Source organism: Styela clava, chromosome 13 (assembly GCF_964204865.1).
Source record: "Styela clava chromosome 13, kaStyClav1.hap1.2, whole genome shotgun sequence".
NCBI classification, from domain to species: Eukaryota; Metazoa; Chordata; class Ascidiacea; order Stolidobranchia; family Styelidae; genus Styela; species Styela clava.
This window is the reverse complement of record NC_135262.1, coordinates 14,084,484-14,100,783: the sequence shown is the minus strand read 5'-3', so window position 1 is coordinate 14,100,783 and position 16,300 is coordinate 14,084,484.

The window sequence follows — 16,300 nt, the reverse complement described above, 5'->3', positions numbered from 1 at the left end:
ATCCCAAACTTGATAATGAAACTATATATTTATTTTCAGTTGATTTTATTTATTTTTTTATTTTTTATTTATTTATTTATTTATTTTATTTTTTTTTATTCCATTTTTTTTTATTTATTTATTGGATTGATTTTTTTTTATGTATTTTTAATATAAGTTTATCTTTGCTTTACCTCTTCCCAACAGCACTGTTTGTGATTTATAAATCCCAAACTTGATAATGAAACTATATATTTATTTTCAGTTGATTTTGTTTATTTTTTTTATTTTTTTTATTTTTTTATTTTATTTATTTATTTATTTTATTTATTTATATATTTATTTCAGTTGCTTGAAAGAGTCATTGCATCAAACAGAATCGACATTGTTAATAGTCTGGTGCATCACGGAGTGAGATTCACGCCTATATAGTCTAAAGAGTAAAGAGCAAGTATATATGTCATCTTATAATCTTTTAATTCATATTTTGTCACGTATAAACTGATATATATATCATGTTCAATCCCGCTAGTCAGGAAGAGCTGCAAATATTTCAATTATCGCACAAGATGTCCAAAATATTATCCATTGGGAACCACTACATTAGACCGTTTTCCTTTATCAATTTTACCCTTTCATTTTTGTTTCGCGAGGCGAGATAAAAAGTGTAAAAGTTCCGTGGCCGAAAAAGTTTGGGAAACGCTGGTCTAGAACAGTAGTTTTTTTTTTACCTGGGTTCAATCGAATTTTTGGTGTTCGTTGGAGCTGTTCCAGGGGTTCGTCAAGGGTCCTTCAAATTAACACAGTTTTATATTATGGCACTTTTCTATCACATCGTCTACAAATTATGCAAATTTAGCTACAGTTCATTTCAGATATTAGAACTTACATGTTCAACAACTAATAAATTAGCGATCAGTAGAGGTTTCGCGAGACTAACTCCCAATCCTTTCTCTATGCCTTTGCGCTAGTGGAATTTACCAATGTGTTTAACATTTATCAATGTGTTCTAGGCTCAGATCTTGATAGCCAGGGTCCTTTTAATGTGATTCTTTTAAAGGCGTTGAATTCTTTTTAGTATTGTGGTAGTTGTCGAGTCCGGAGTTTGGCAGGATCAATTCGGATACAGAAGTCACGCGAAAAGACTAATATAACGATCAGTAGAGGTTGCGCGAGACTAACTCCCAATCCTTCCTCTATGCCTTTGCACTAGTGGATCCGTATGCATGTAATGCAGGGATGCTGTAGCAAGAATAAAATACCATACTATGCAATTCAAGAGTCTGCTGTGCACACTAACACAAATATATTTCTGTAACGTTACGTCTGACCAAAATCAGACTTCCTCAAAAATCAGACAAGCAGTTTACAACAATGACAAGAAAAGAGCAATCATGCAGTTTAAATATAGCGATAAATAAATTTGTTTGACATTAATTGTGACCAAACAATGAAAAAACAATTATTGATATTCAGAAACAGATTGCGAAATAAAAAAATGCGATCGGTTCTCAGCATGGAATAACTGTTCCGCGGCGTGCTTGATTTCACAATAAGTTTTAATAGAACATTTATCAATGTGTTCTAGGCTCCGATCTTGATGGGATCTTGATCTTGATAGATCTTGATAGCAAAGGTCTGAGCCTAGAATGATTTTTCAATTCTGATTTTTTTTCGCCAAGTTAGATCGAAACAACTAGCGAGTCCGATCGAACGCTAGAATACGCGTGTTTCAGCAGTCTTTGGAGTCTAAAAAGCGTTTCAAGGTACGGAAGATTGCCATCTATGATACAGAAAAATATTTTTTTTTCTTTTTAAAAAGAGGGGAGGGGGTCGACCCGCAAAACCACCCCGGGCTACGCCACTGTGCAGTGGTTAGTTCACGGGCAGGTGTGCAGTTTTAGCCGGTATGCAATAAATTTTTCTGCTTTGTTAATATATCCAATTCCAATATATTCAATTCATATCTAAATTATCAAATTACATTTTCTGTCATTCATAAACCCAAAACTTGAAATAGTTCACATAGTTCACATAATGACATAGTTTGAAAAATTATTGGTACATTCAAATTTTCACCCCCCCAGCCGAAATTAAATCAAAATATTTAATTATTTTTTTGAAATTAATCACATTGAGCCACCACAACTTTTTGTTGAATCAAGTTTTTTATATTAGTGCTCGATTTAATGAAATATTCAAATTTTCCCCCGCTATTGTGTTTCATTCTCAATTTCGTTTGCACTGTATATTAAATATTTAAGTATATTACCACAGTTGAAAATGTTTCTTTGGAAAAATGAGATTTCGGAAAACACCCCCGCTCGCTTTAAAATAACAAATTAATAGTTGTTCAGCTTGGGTTATATGGTTCGGGTCAGGAATGATTTGAAAATTTGAAATCTGCATTCGGGTGTTTTTTTTTTAAGTTGATGCTTCCATTGGATTGAATTTAAATCTGTCCTTAACTTAACTCAATCTACCCGCCCTCCATTTGAGCTAAATCTCATCGGAAAACTTGATTAGGGCGCTTTGTGCCAGACGCTTCCCGATACGCGTGTGCCTTTCGCTCAGCCGTGTCGCGTTGAAAATGAGAGAAATTTATTTATTTTTTTTTTTTTTTAAGTTTTGTTTTGGTACCGCTCTGATAAATACAAGCGAAATCGACTCGACAACAAAGTCTCTCACGAAAGAAAAAATTACGTCACTGTTCTGGCAAGCCCAAACTTTGCTTTTGAAGCAAAGTGAATATTCAATTAACAAAGGGCGCATGTTTTCGCGAGTAATTTCGAGCGAGCGCATTTAATGTTTGTTTATTATTGTGCGGGTAATGATTACTAGCTTATATACGCGCTGAAAACGATTGCTCGCTAGCTCAAATTACTTTCTTTCAAGTAATAACATATTCCTCTGTATATTTCTAACTTTGAAATACTTACAGACATAAAACTCGGAGAATTGAAAATATGATAAAGAGAAATTACGTGCTACCGTGGCCACAAACAATCGGACAAGCAAAACGACGCAAAAGTTTCTTATTGCTTTTGTTTTGATTTACTCTTTTGACTTAGTGCACGATGAGACGTATACGTAAAGGATATTAACTCTTACTCAACAAACATATTAGGGTCACATTTTTATGAGCACCTAAGTGCTTTCCTGGCATAACAAATTAGTAGTTGTTCAGCTTGGGTTCGGGTTAGCAATGATTCAAAAATTTAAAATCTTATTCAGGGATGTTTTTTTTTTTCTGAAATTAATTCTTCCATTGAATTGAATTTAAATCTGTCGTAACTTAAATGCCCGACTCAGATTTGTGTTTGGTGAATTTGAATTTTCATTTAAATAGAAAAAAATTCTGATAAATAATAATTTATTTCTAAGTCATTGTCGCATGGATGTCTTAGCCGTACAAAAATACATTGGAAAATGCTCAATGATGTTCATTATTCTTACTTAAGTAAAACAGTAAAGATGGAAAGTAATAATGTTAAGCTAAATATTGGAGAAATGCAAGCAAACGTATCAACAAAAAAGCGCTGAACGTTTCCACGAATTTAAGAAAGAAATGAAATGGTCACTTCTAATTCTCTGATAAAGCTTAATAAATTGGTAGATTTAAAAACATGCAACATGAGGAATTTCTAGAATTTTCTGATTTTGTCGTATTGATACTGATCAGTTTGTTTTTCATTAGAGTTTGCGAGTACTTTTGCAGAACAATGCTTTATTACACAATGGTATTTTGCAAAAATATTAAGCTACGTGGTGAAGAGATGAAAATGAACTGCATAATTCTTGTTCCTAATACCATGTCTTATTTATACAAGATTCCCCACACTATATCTCCGCCATAACAAAAACGCTTGATCAGATGTTTGAAAGCCATGCACAACAACAGATTCATAAAAAAGCCCAATTTATTGGTGCAAATATTTGACTGAAAACATATTAATTGAAAGCGGAAGTTTTCCGGATTTTGTATCCATTAGTAAATTCATTAGAACCGCTAAGTTTTAATGTCAGACACGACATAGTTTTGGTGGTAAAAAATGTAAATCAAACAGCTGGGGTGTACAAATTATAATACAGGAATAATATTACATACATTCATATAGTTTTTGATTGTTATCAAATTGTCGTGTTTGATTATTACTCGATCTGTTTATCCTGGGTTTGTGCGCTTGATATTCCAACGGTTGATGTTTTTGACTCCTTTTCAAAAGGTGCAGTCCGTCTGTCGGGTATCTAATATAGCAAAGAAATGTGATTTCTTGTGATTAGTTGCTAAATCTGTTGGAAGGCTGCAATGTTGCATATTTGACGCTTACACTGGATATTCATATTTTTGAGCGCATAGAAAACAGTTCCAAACAGGCTGGCAGGCCAGAAAATATCCAATTTAGACTGCACACATGCCGAGTCATATTAATTAAGCCCTCGCTTAATCGTTTGTTCTTCTATTTTAGCTGATCCTCTGCTAATAAGTGAACATTTAAAAACTTGTTTGGGTATACCAAGGGCATGCCACTATAATGTCGTATTACCATACAGTTCTTCAAATAGCCGCGTTTTCATTACTTTAACTTGTTTCTAATTTCAATGTTGGATAGTGTTAGATTAATTTTAGGTTAAAACACGTCCAACTAACTGTTAACTGAAGGCGCTTATATTCACCCAATATGCTGGATAATGCCTCTGCTACAAATGCCTAGCACTGGTTAAACTTGTGCGTGCACTGAAAAATATACACAAAAGGAAACTGATTCATAATTTAAAGCCGAGATAAAATAATGATTATGAGACAGAATGTGCTTGGGCGCTAAACTGTGTTTAGAAAGACAAAGTTTTGGCGTTGGATAGTTTTAAATTTCGCCGACGGAAATGCTTTGCTTTTATTCATTCCGTACCACATTAATGAAATTTGAAGCGTCAAAAAATAAATAAAAATAAAAAATATAAAAATAAAAATAAAAAACAAAATGTTGGTTGTAATTGTGACAAAATTATACTACTTCGAGCATTTGAAAAAATAAAAATGCGGATTCTAGTTGCTTTCATGCAGAGGAAAATATGGAATACATGTAAAGAAGAAAAATGTCTGTCCATTCCACATTTTTTTCTGTAGCTCCTTGCGTTTCAGACTTATTCATTTTTTGTTGTTGTCAAGATCGTTTTTGATTTTACAGTTTTTTTTCTCTGGGTTTTAAAAAGACCATTTATTGTGAATGTTTACACGCATTTTCTACTTGAGTCTCTTGCTTATCGTTTGTTCTCCTTTTCCCCCTAATAAGAGGTCATCTATGAACTTGTCCTGGAATCACGATGCCATAAAAATATAATGTAATTGTAACTTACGGGTCGTCTTCTGATAGTCTCGTTTTTATTACTTCAACTTGGTTCCAATTTTAATGCTCGATTCAAATTAGAATAATTTTAAGTTGAAACACGTCCAAATATTAACTGAGGGCAGCTAAACTAACACAAATTGCTAGGTTCATTTTGCAATAATATCGTCTGGCTTGAATATTAATTTTTTAACGAATGTTCATATTACTATCGTGTATTGTTTACTTGTTTTATTTCATTATTAATTAAGGTATATTGGCTTTTCATTAATTTCAATTTCGGGTTGGAGTGGTTAAATGAGTGTTCTACCTTCTGCTTAAAACAAACATCAATGTCGTTATACAGTCAGTGCTGGTCAAAACTAAATTAAAAGGCTTTCGGTAAAAGGTATCGGGCATCGGTGATAATATTTGGTATCGGTATTCGTATTGATATCGGCTAAATCTAGACTGATATTTCCACGATAAGTAACTTTTTGATCAATTCCAGAATGTTTTTAAAAAGTAGCTCGAAATACTGATATGAAAATTATTTTTTGCTTTTCACGGTATTAGCCTCGTTAAGTATGAGCAATGCTGTTTCCCAACCGCACGAATAGAAACGGGAATAGGATTATGATCTAATTTCAGCCATTTATAAGCCCAACTAATTTGGCTATTTTTGCAGCCCATTTTTTATATTGACATTTTTAACATTACATGGAAATTATGAGGAAATATATCAAACGGGAATTTTTAGATTTGTAAAATACAAAATACGACGTTATAATGGCATAAAATTCTGCGCTGGCAACTCGATGTATCAGTTAGATAGAGTGAGTAAACATTTATTTATTTTACCCCCCGTCCCCCTCCCCACAGTAGCCAAACCCGATGAGTTTTCTAACCGAACACCGATATTATTAGCGTCAGTGCGCAATGTATTCAAACCAAAAAACGTATCAGGATTCAAATATTCAAATATTAAAATATTATCTGAAATATGTCTCTTTCAATCTGAAAAATTGTGTGGCATGAATAATGCTTGTAAACTGTTACCTCAACTAGTTTGGACTGCACACTTGAAATAATAATTACATAGCATGTAAATGTCGGCAATTTCTGCTTTAAAATAATGATCGTATGATATCGAATAGCATCCCTTATTATGCCACAATAGCATGTAATTGGTTACACATACTAATAGTAAGATTCATTTCCTCAGCTACAGACAAAGTTTAATTGTTTTATTCCGTATATATGTTTGATCCGAGGTTATTTTGAAAGTTATCGGCCATTGTACTTTTGGTGAATGACCGTTCATAGACTACTCCCTTTAAGGCAATTTAATCTCCTGTTCGTGGGACGAAAATAAGCATGTTGACGTAAACAAAATCTTGTATCGTCTTGTCTTCTCTTATTCTTGTTTGTTTATTATTATTTCGGTATTTCGGATCATTGCAAGTCGGCTATTATTAAGAGACTGATTTTTTAAGATTCATATTACATGAATTATTAATGTTGCTATTGTTTGCATCTTTTGAAATTAAGTATGTTGTCGACATACTTAGGTTGGACGTAAACTTTAGCAACCCTATACATCTACAATATGCGTTTCAACCTCTACAATAATCATTTTTATCACCACACTATTTGTCGTATTTCATCACATATTATTCGTCTCTCGTACATTGTTCATGTAGATTGGATATTTCATTGCCAGTAATGGACTACAATCATATTCAAAGTGGTGGAGTTGTTAATATTGTGAAACTAGAATGTTATAAGTCTGAGGGAGTTGATGACGCGCAGCGTCACCGCCCAACACGTTATAGGCGCCTTGTAGAGCCTCATCATACGTAATAAGTTTCTTATAATTTACTTCCTCTACTATAAAAAGGCATAATAACTAAATGTATATATATTTTTACAGGATTACTCAATTATGAAACTTGACGACTCTTTCTGTTTTTCAAAAGAAAATGAAACTAAATTATTCAAATAGGAAGAAGAGTTTTATTGAAGATAACTAAGATGTGCTAGCCACCAAATACGTTGAGTCCACACACAAGACTTTGATATAGAAAAATTGACTGTTGGTTTGAAACTGTATCCTATTGTCATACGTACTTTGAGATCGTATGCATGTGCACTGATTACCAATATGTGGTCGCAAACAAATGCACTGGGCAGTACACACAAATGTATTTATATCAAATAAGACTGTTGTTTAAAACTATACCAAAATGCCATACACACTGTAAAAGATTATAAGCGGAAGTTCAACATGGCTCGACCCGTGAAGAACTATTTATGTAATTTGAATAATTGCAAACAAATTCTTGATTATATATTCATTGTTGAATTGAATAATAGCTCAGAAAACTAAATACAATTGTTATTTGTATTTTAACACTTTGTAATGCAATCGTTTATTTGATGTCCTGGTATAAAAAAATTAAAATATTTCTTTCGTTTTACGTTATACTTATATTTTTATTACTGTTATCGTATATTACTGATTTAATATTTATATTATTGTTTTTCACTGATATTGTACATTTTTTAATAAGCTTTTTTTGAAAATATGCTACTTCCATGTTTGGCTATCTTATTTGTTATAATCATTATTTTCTATAGTATTTTTAGATATTTTTTAACAGGAAAAAAAGATATCGTGAAGACAAAGGAAAAGTATTGACAGGGATTGCCATGGCATAAATATTTGTTTTGTTATAGATAAATTTAGACCCATTCCCGTCATTAGGAAAAATAGGGTTTTTATTAGGCTTAGATATTTTTAATGTTATTCTAGCTTCTCAGACACAGAACTATGAAGGGACCTGGAAAAATTAAGAAAAGAAGGATACAAGAAAAATCTACAAATTACATGTAAATATCTTTACTAATTTTATTAGGCTTAGATATTGTTAATATTATCTTAGCTTCTCAGGCACGAAATTTTGAGGGCACTGAAGAAATTGAAAAAAGACGGAACCAGAGACAAATCTAAAATACCGGTAAATATGTTATTATTATTATTGAATAATTATTAATAAAGCTTTTTTGATAATATGCTGTATCCATATTTGCCTATCTTATTTGTCAAAATCATTATTTTTCCTCTATTTTAGAGATATTTTCAACAGGAAACAAGATATTGTGACACCGACAAAAGAAGAAAAGTATTAGCAGGGCTCGCCACGGATTTTTTACTATAAACATTTTATTTGTTATAGATAGATTTAGACCCATTCCCGCCATTAGGAAAAATAGGGTTTTTTTCAGGCTTAGATATTTTTAATGTTATTCTAGCTTCTCAGGCACAGAACTATGAAGGGACTGGAAAATTTAAGAAAAGACGGATACAAGGAAAATCTACAAATTACATGTAAATATTTTTTACCAATTTTCTTAGGCTTAGATATTGTTAATATTATCTTAGCTTCTCAGGCACAGAATTTTGAAGGCACTGAAGAAATTGAAAAAAGACGGAACCAGATACAAATCTAAAATACCGGTAAATATGTTATTATTATTATTGAATATTTATTAATAAAGCTTTTTTCGATAATATGCTGTATCCATATTTGCCTATCTTATTTGTCATAATTATTATTTTCTCTTCTATTTTAGAGATATTTTCAACAGGAAACAAGATATTGTGACACCGACAAAAGAAGAAAAGTATTAACAGGGATCGTCATGGCTTTTTTACTATAAACATTTTATTTGTTATAGATAGATTTAGACCCATTCCCGCCATTAGGAAAAAAAGGGTTTTTATTAGGCTTAGATATTTTTAATGTTATTCTAGCTTCTCAGGCACAGAACGATGAAAGGACTGGAAAAATTAAGAAAAGACGGATGGATACAAGGAAAATCTACAAATTACATGTAAATATTTTTTACCAATTTTATTAGGCTTAGATATTGTTAATATTATCTTAGCTTCTCAGGCACAGAATTTTGAAGGCACTGAAGAAATTGAAAAAAAACAGAACCAGAGACAAATCTAAAATACCGGTAAATATGTTATTATTATTATTGAATATTTATTAATAAAGCTTTTTTTGATAATATGCTGTATCCATATTTGCCTATCTTATTTGTCATAATCATTATTTTCTCTTCTATTTTAGAGATATTTTCAACAGGGGACAAGATATTGTGACACCGATAAAAGAAAAAAGTATTAACAGGGATCGCCATGGATTTTTCACTGTTAACATTTTATTTGTTATAGATAGATTTAGACCCATTCCCGCCATTAGGAAAAATAAGGTTTTTATTAGGCTTAGATATTTTTAATGTTACTCTAGCTTCTCAGGCACAGAACTATGAAGGGACTGGAAAATTTAAGAAAAGACGGATATAAGGAAAATCTACAAATTACATGTAAATATTTTTTACCAATTTTATTAGGCTTAGATATTGTTAATATTATCTTAGCTTCTCAGGCACAGAATTTTGAAAGCACTGAAGAAATTGTAAAAAGACTGAACCAGATACAAATCTAAAATACCGGTAAATATGTTATCATTATTATTGAATAATTATTAATGAAGCTTTTTTGATAATATGCTGTATCCATATTTGCCTATCTTATTTGTCAAAATCATTATTTTCTCTTCTATTTTAGAGATATTTTCAACAGGAAACAAGATATTGTGACACCGACAAAAGAAGAAAGTATTAACAGGGCTCGCAACGGCTTTTTTACTATAAACATTTTATTTGTTATAGATAGATTTAGACCCATTCCCGCCATTAGGAAAAATAGGGTTCTTTTAGGCTTAGATATTTTTAATGTTATTCTAGCCTCTCAGGCACAGAACTATAAAGGGACTGGAAAAACTAAGAAAAGACGGATCCAAGGAAAATCTACAAATTACATGTAAATATTTTTACTAATTTTATTCGGCTTAGATATTGTTAATATTATCTTAGCTTCTCAGACACAGAATTTTGAGGGCACTGAAGAAATTGAAAAAAGACGGAATCAGAGACAAATCTTAAATACCGGTAAATATGTTATTATTATTATTGAATATTTATTAATAAAGTCTTATTTTACAAATAAGATAAAATCATATATAATATTAAATCATTATTTTCTCTTCTATTTTAGAGATATTTTCAACAGGAAACAAGATATTGTGACACCGACAAAGGAAGAAAAGTATTAAGAGGGATCGCCATGGCTTTTTTACTATAATCATTTTATTTGTTATAGATAGATTTAGACCCATTCCCGCCATTAGGAAAAATAGGGTTTTCATTGGGCTTAGATATTTTTAATGGTATTTTAGCTTCTCAGGCACAGAACTATGGAGGGACTGGAAAAATTGAGAAAAGACGGATACAAGGAAAATCTACAAATTACATGTAATTATTTTTACCAATTTTTTTAGGCTTAGATATTGTTAATATTATCTTAGCTTCTCAGGCACAGAATTTTGAAGGCACTGAAGAAATTGAAAAAAAACGGAACCAGAGACAAATCTAAAATACCGGTAAATATGTTATTATTATTATTGAATATTTATTAATAAAGCTTTTTTTGATAATATGCTGTATCCATATTTGCCTATCTTATTTGTCATCATCATTATTTTCTTTTCTATTTTAGAGATATTTTCAACAGGAAACAAGATATTGTGACACCGATAAAAGAAGAAAAGTATTAACAAGGATCGCCATGGATTTTTCACTGTTAACATTTTATTTGTTATAGATAGATTTAGACCCATTCCCGCCATTAGGAAAAATAAGGTTTTTGTTAGGCTTAGATATTTTTAATGTTATTCCAGCTTCTCAGGCACAGAACTATGGAGGGACTGGAAAATTTAAGAAAAGACGGATACAAGGAAAATCTACAAATTACATGTAAATATTTTTTACCAATTTTATTAGGCTTAGTTATTGTTAATATTATCTTAGCTTCTCAGGCACAGAATTTTGAAGGCACTGAAGAAATTGAAAAAAGACGGAACCAGATACAAATCAAAAATACCGGTAAATATGTTATTAATATTATTGAATATTTATTAATAAAGCTTTTTTGATAATATGCTGTATCCATATTTGCCTACCTTATTTGTCAAAATCATTATTTTCTCTTCTATTTTAGAGATATTTTCAACAGGAAACAAGATATTGTGACACCGACAAAAGAAGAAAAGTATTAACAGGGCTCGCAACGGCTTTTTTACTATAAACATTTTATTTGTTATAGATAGATTTAGACCCATTCCCGCCATTAGGAAAAATAGGGTTCTTTTAGGCTAAGATATTTTTAATGTTATACTAGCTTCTCAGGCACAGAACTATGAAGGGACTGGAAAAACTAAGAAAAGACGGATCCAAGGAAAATCTACAAATTAAATGTAAATATATTTACTAATTTCATTAGGCTTAGATATTGTTAATATTATCTTAGCTTCTCAGGCACAGAATTTTGAGGGCACTGAAGAAATTGGAAAAAAACGGAACCAGAGACAAATCTTAAATACCGGTAAATATGTTATTATTATTATTGAATATTTATTAATAAAGCTTCATTTTACAAATAAGATAAAATCATATATAATATTAAATAAATATTTTCTCTTCTATTTTAAAGATATTTTCAACAGGAAACAAAATATTGTGACACCGACAAGAGAAGAAAAGTATTAAGAGGGATCGCCATGGCTTTTTTAATATAAACATCTTATTTGTTATAGATAGATTTAGACCCATTCCCGCCATTAGGAAAAATAGGGTTTTCATTGGGCTTAGATATTTTAAATGTTATTTTAGCTTCTCAGGCACTGAACTATGAAGGGACTGGAAAAATTAAGAAAAGACGGATACAAGGAAAATCTACAATTTACATGTAATTATTTTTACCAATTTTATTAGACTTAGATATTGTTAATATTATCTTAGCTTCTCAGGCACAGAATTTTGAAGGCACTGAAGAAATTGGAAAAAAACGGAACCAGAGACAAATCTAAAATACCGGTAAATATGTTATTATTATTATTGAATATTTATTAATAAAGCTTTTTTTGATGATATGCTGTATCCATATTTGCCTATCTTATTTGTCATAATCATTATTTTCTCTTCTATTTTAGAGATATTTTCAACAGGAAACAAGATATTGTGACACCGACAGAAGAAGAAAAGTATTAACAAGGCTTGTCATGTTTTTTGTTTTGTTTTCAATATTTTATTTGGTATAGATAGATTTAGACCCATTCCCGCCATTAGGAAAATAGGGTTTTTATTAGGCTTAGATATTTTTAATGTTATACTAGCTTCTCAGGCACAGAACCATGAAAGGACTGGAAAAATTAAGAAAAGACGGATACAAGGAAAATCTACAAATTACATGTAAATATTTTTTACCAATTTTATTAGGCTTAGATATTGTTAATATTATCTTAGCTTCTCAGGCACAGAATTTTGAAGGCACTGAAGAAATTGAAAAAAGACGGAACCAGAGACAAATCTAAAATACCGGTAAATATGTTATTAATATTATTGAATATTTATTAATAAAGCTTTTTTTGATAATATGCTGTTATCATATTTGCCTATCTTATTTGTCATAACATTATTTTCTCTTCTATTTTAGAGATATTTTCAACAGGAAACAAGATATTGTGACACCGACAGAAGAAGAAAAGTATACAAGGCTTGCCATGTTTTTTTTTTTGTTTTCATTATTTTATTTGGTATAGTTAGATTTAGACCCATTCCCGCCATTAGGAAAAATAGGGTTTTTAATAGGGTTAGATATTTTTAATGTTATTCTAGCTTCTCAGGCACAGAACCATGAAAGGACTGGAAAAATTAAGAAAAGACGGATACAAGGAAAATCTACAAATTACATGTAAATATTTTTTACCAATTTTATTAGGCTTAGATATTGTTAATACTATCTTAGCTTCTCAGGCACAGAATTTTGAAGGCACTGAAGAAATTGAAAAAAGACGGAACCAGAGACAAATCTAAAATACCGGTAAATATGTTATTATTATTATTGAATATTTATTAATAATGCTTTTTTTGATAATATGCTGTATCCATATTTGCCTATCTTATTTTGTCATAATCATTATTTTCTCTTCTATTTTAGAGATATTTTCAACAGGAAACAAGATATTGTGACACCGAAAAAAGAAGAAAAGTATTAACAGGGATCGCCATGGATTTTTCACTGTTAACATTTTATTTGTTATAGATAGATTTAGACCCATTCCCGCCATTAGGAAAAATAAGGTTTTTATTAGGCTTAGATATTTTTAATGTTATTCTAGCTTCTCAGGCAGAGAACTATGAAGGGACTGGAAAAATTAGGAAAAGACGGATACAAGGAAAATCTACAAATTACATGTAAATATTTTTTACCAATTTTATTAGGCTTAGATATTGTTAATATTATCTTAGCTTCTCATGCACAGAATTTTGAAGGCACTGAAGAAATTGAAAAAAGACGGAACCAGAGACAAATCTAAAATACCGGTAAATATGTTATTAATATTATTGAATATTTATTAATGAAGCTTTTTTTGATAATATGCTGTATCCATATTTGCCTATCTTATTTGTCATAATCATTATTTTCTCTTCTATTTTAGAGATATTTTCAACAGGAAACAAGATATTGTGACACCGACAGAAGAAGAAAAGTATTAACAAGGCTTGCCATGTTTTTTGTTTTGTTTTCAATATTTTATTTGGTATAGTTAGATTTAGACCCATTCCCGCCATTAGGAAAAATAGGGTTTTTATTAGGCTTAGATATTTTTAATGTTATTCTAGCTTCTCAGGCACAGAACCATGAAAGGACTGAAAAAATTAAGAAAAGACGGATACAAGGAAAATCTACAAATTACATGTAAATATTTTTTACCAATTTTATTAGGCTTAGATATTGTTAATATTATCTTAGCTTCTCAGGCACAGAATTTTGAAGGCACTGAAGAAATTGAAAAAAGACGGAACCAGAGACAAATCTAAAATACCGGTAAATATGTTATTATTATTATTGAATATTTATTAATAAAGCTTTTTTTGATAATATGCTGTATCCATATTTGCCTATCTTATTTTGTCATAATCATTATTTTCTCTTCTATTTTAGAGATATTTTCAACAGGAAACAAGATATTGTGACACCGACAAAAGAAGAAAAGTATTAACAGGGATCGCCATGGATTTTTCACTGTTAACATTTTATTTGTTATAGATAGATTTAGACCCATTCCCGCCATTAGGAAAAATAAGGTTTTTATTAGGCTTAGATATTTTTAATGTTAATCTAGCTTCTCAGGCACAGAACCATGAAAGGACTGGAAAAATTAAGAAAAGACGGATACAAGGAAAATCTACAAATTACATGTAAATATTTTTTACCAATTTTATTAGGCTTAGATATTGTTAATATTATCTTAGCTTCTCAGGCACAGAATTTTGAAGGCACTGAAGAAATTGAAAAAAGACGGAACCAGAGACAAATCTAAAATACCGGTAAATATGTTATTAATATTATTGAATATTTATTAATAAAGCTTTTTTTGATAATATGCTGTTATCATATTTGCCTATCTTATTTGTCATAACATTATTTTCTCTTCTATTTTAGAGATATTTTCAACAGGAAACAAGATATTGTGACACCGACAGAAGAAGAAAAGTATTAACAAGGCTTGCCATGTTTTTTTTTTTGTTTTCAATATTTTATTTGGTATAGTTAGATTTAGACCCATTCCCGCCATTAGGAAAAATAGGGTTTTTATTAGGCTTAGATATTTTTAATGTTATTCTAGCTTCTCAGGCACAGAACCATGAAAGGACTGGAAAAATTAAGAAAAGACGGATACAAGGAAAATCTACAAATTACATGTAAATATTTTTTACCAATTTTATTAGGCTTAGATATTGTTAATATTATCTTAGCTTCTCAGGCACAGAATTTTGAAGGCACTGAAGAAATTGAAAAAAGACGGAACCAGAGACAAATCTAAAATACCGGTAAATATGTTATTAATATTATTGAATATTTATTAATAAAGCTTTTTTTGATAATTTGCTGTTATCATATTTGCCTATCTTATTTGTCATAACATTATTTTCTCTTCTATTTTAGAGATATTTTCAACAGGAAACAAGATATTGTGACACCGACAGAAGAAGAAAAGTATTAACAAGGCTTGCCATGTTTTTTTTTTGTTTTCAATATTTTATTTGGTATAGTTAGATTTAGACCCATTCCCGCCATTAGGAAAAATAGGGTTTTTATTAGGCTTAGATATTTTTAATGTTATTCTAGCTTCTCAGGCACAGAACCATGAAAGGACTGGAAAAATTAAGAAAAGACGGATACAAGGAAAATCTACAAATTACATGTAAATATTTTTTACCAATTTTATTAGGCTTAGATATTGTTAATATTATCTTAGCTTCTCAGGCACAGAATTTTGAAGGCACTGAAGAAATTGAAAAAAGACGGAACCAGAGACAAATCTAAAATACCGGTAAATATGTTATTATTATTATTGAATATTTATTAATAATGCTTTTTTTGATAATATGCTGTATCCATATTTGCCTATCTTATTTTGTCATAATCATTATTTTCTCTTCTATTTTAGAGATATTTTCAACAGGAAACAAGATATTGTGACACCGAAAAAAGAAGAAAAGTATTAACAGGGATCGCCATGGATTTTTCACTGTTAACATTTTATTTGTTATAGATAGATTTAGACCCATTCCCGCCATTAGGAAAAATAAGGTTTTTATTAGGCTTAGATATTTTTAATGTTGTTCTAGCTTCTCAGGCACAGAACTATGAAGGGACTGGAAAAATTAAGAAAAGACGGATACAAGGAAAATCTACAAATTACATGTAAATATTTTTAACCAATTTTATTAGGCTTAGATATTGTTAATATTATCTTAGCTTCTCAGGCACAGAATTTTGAAGGCACTGAAGA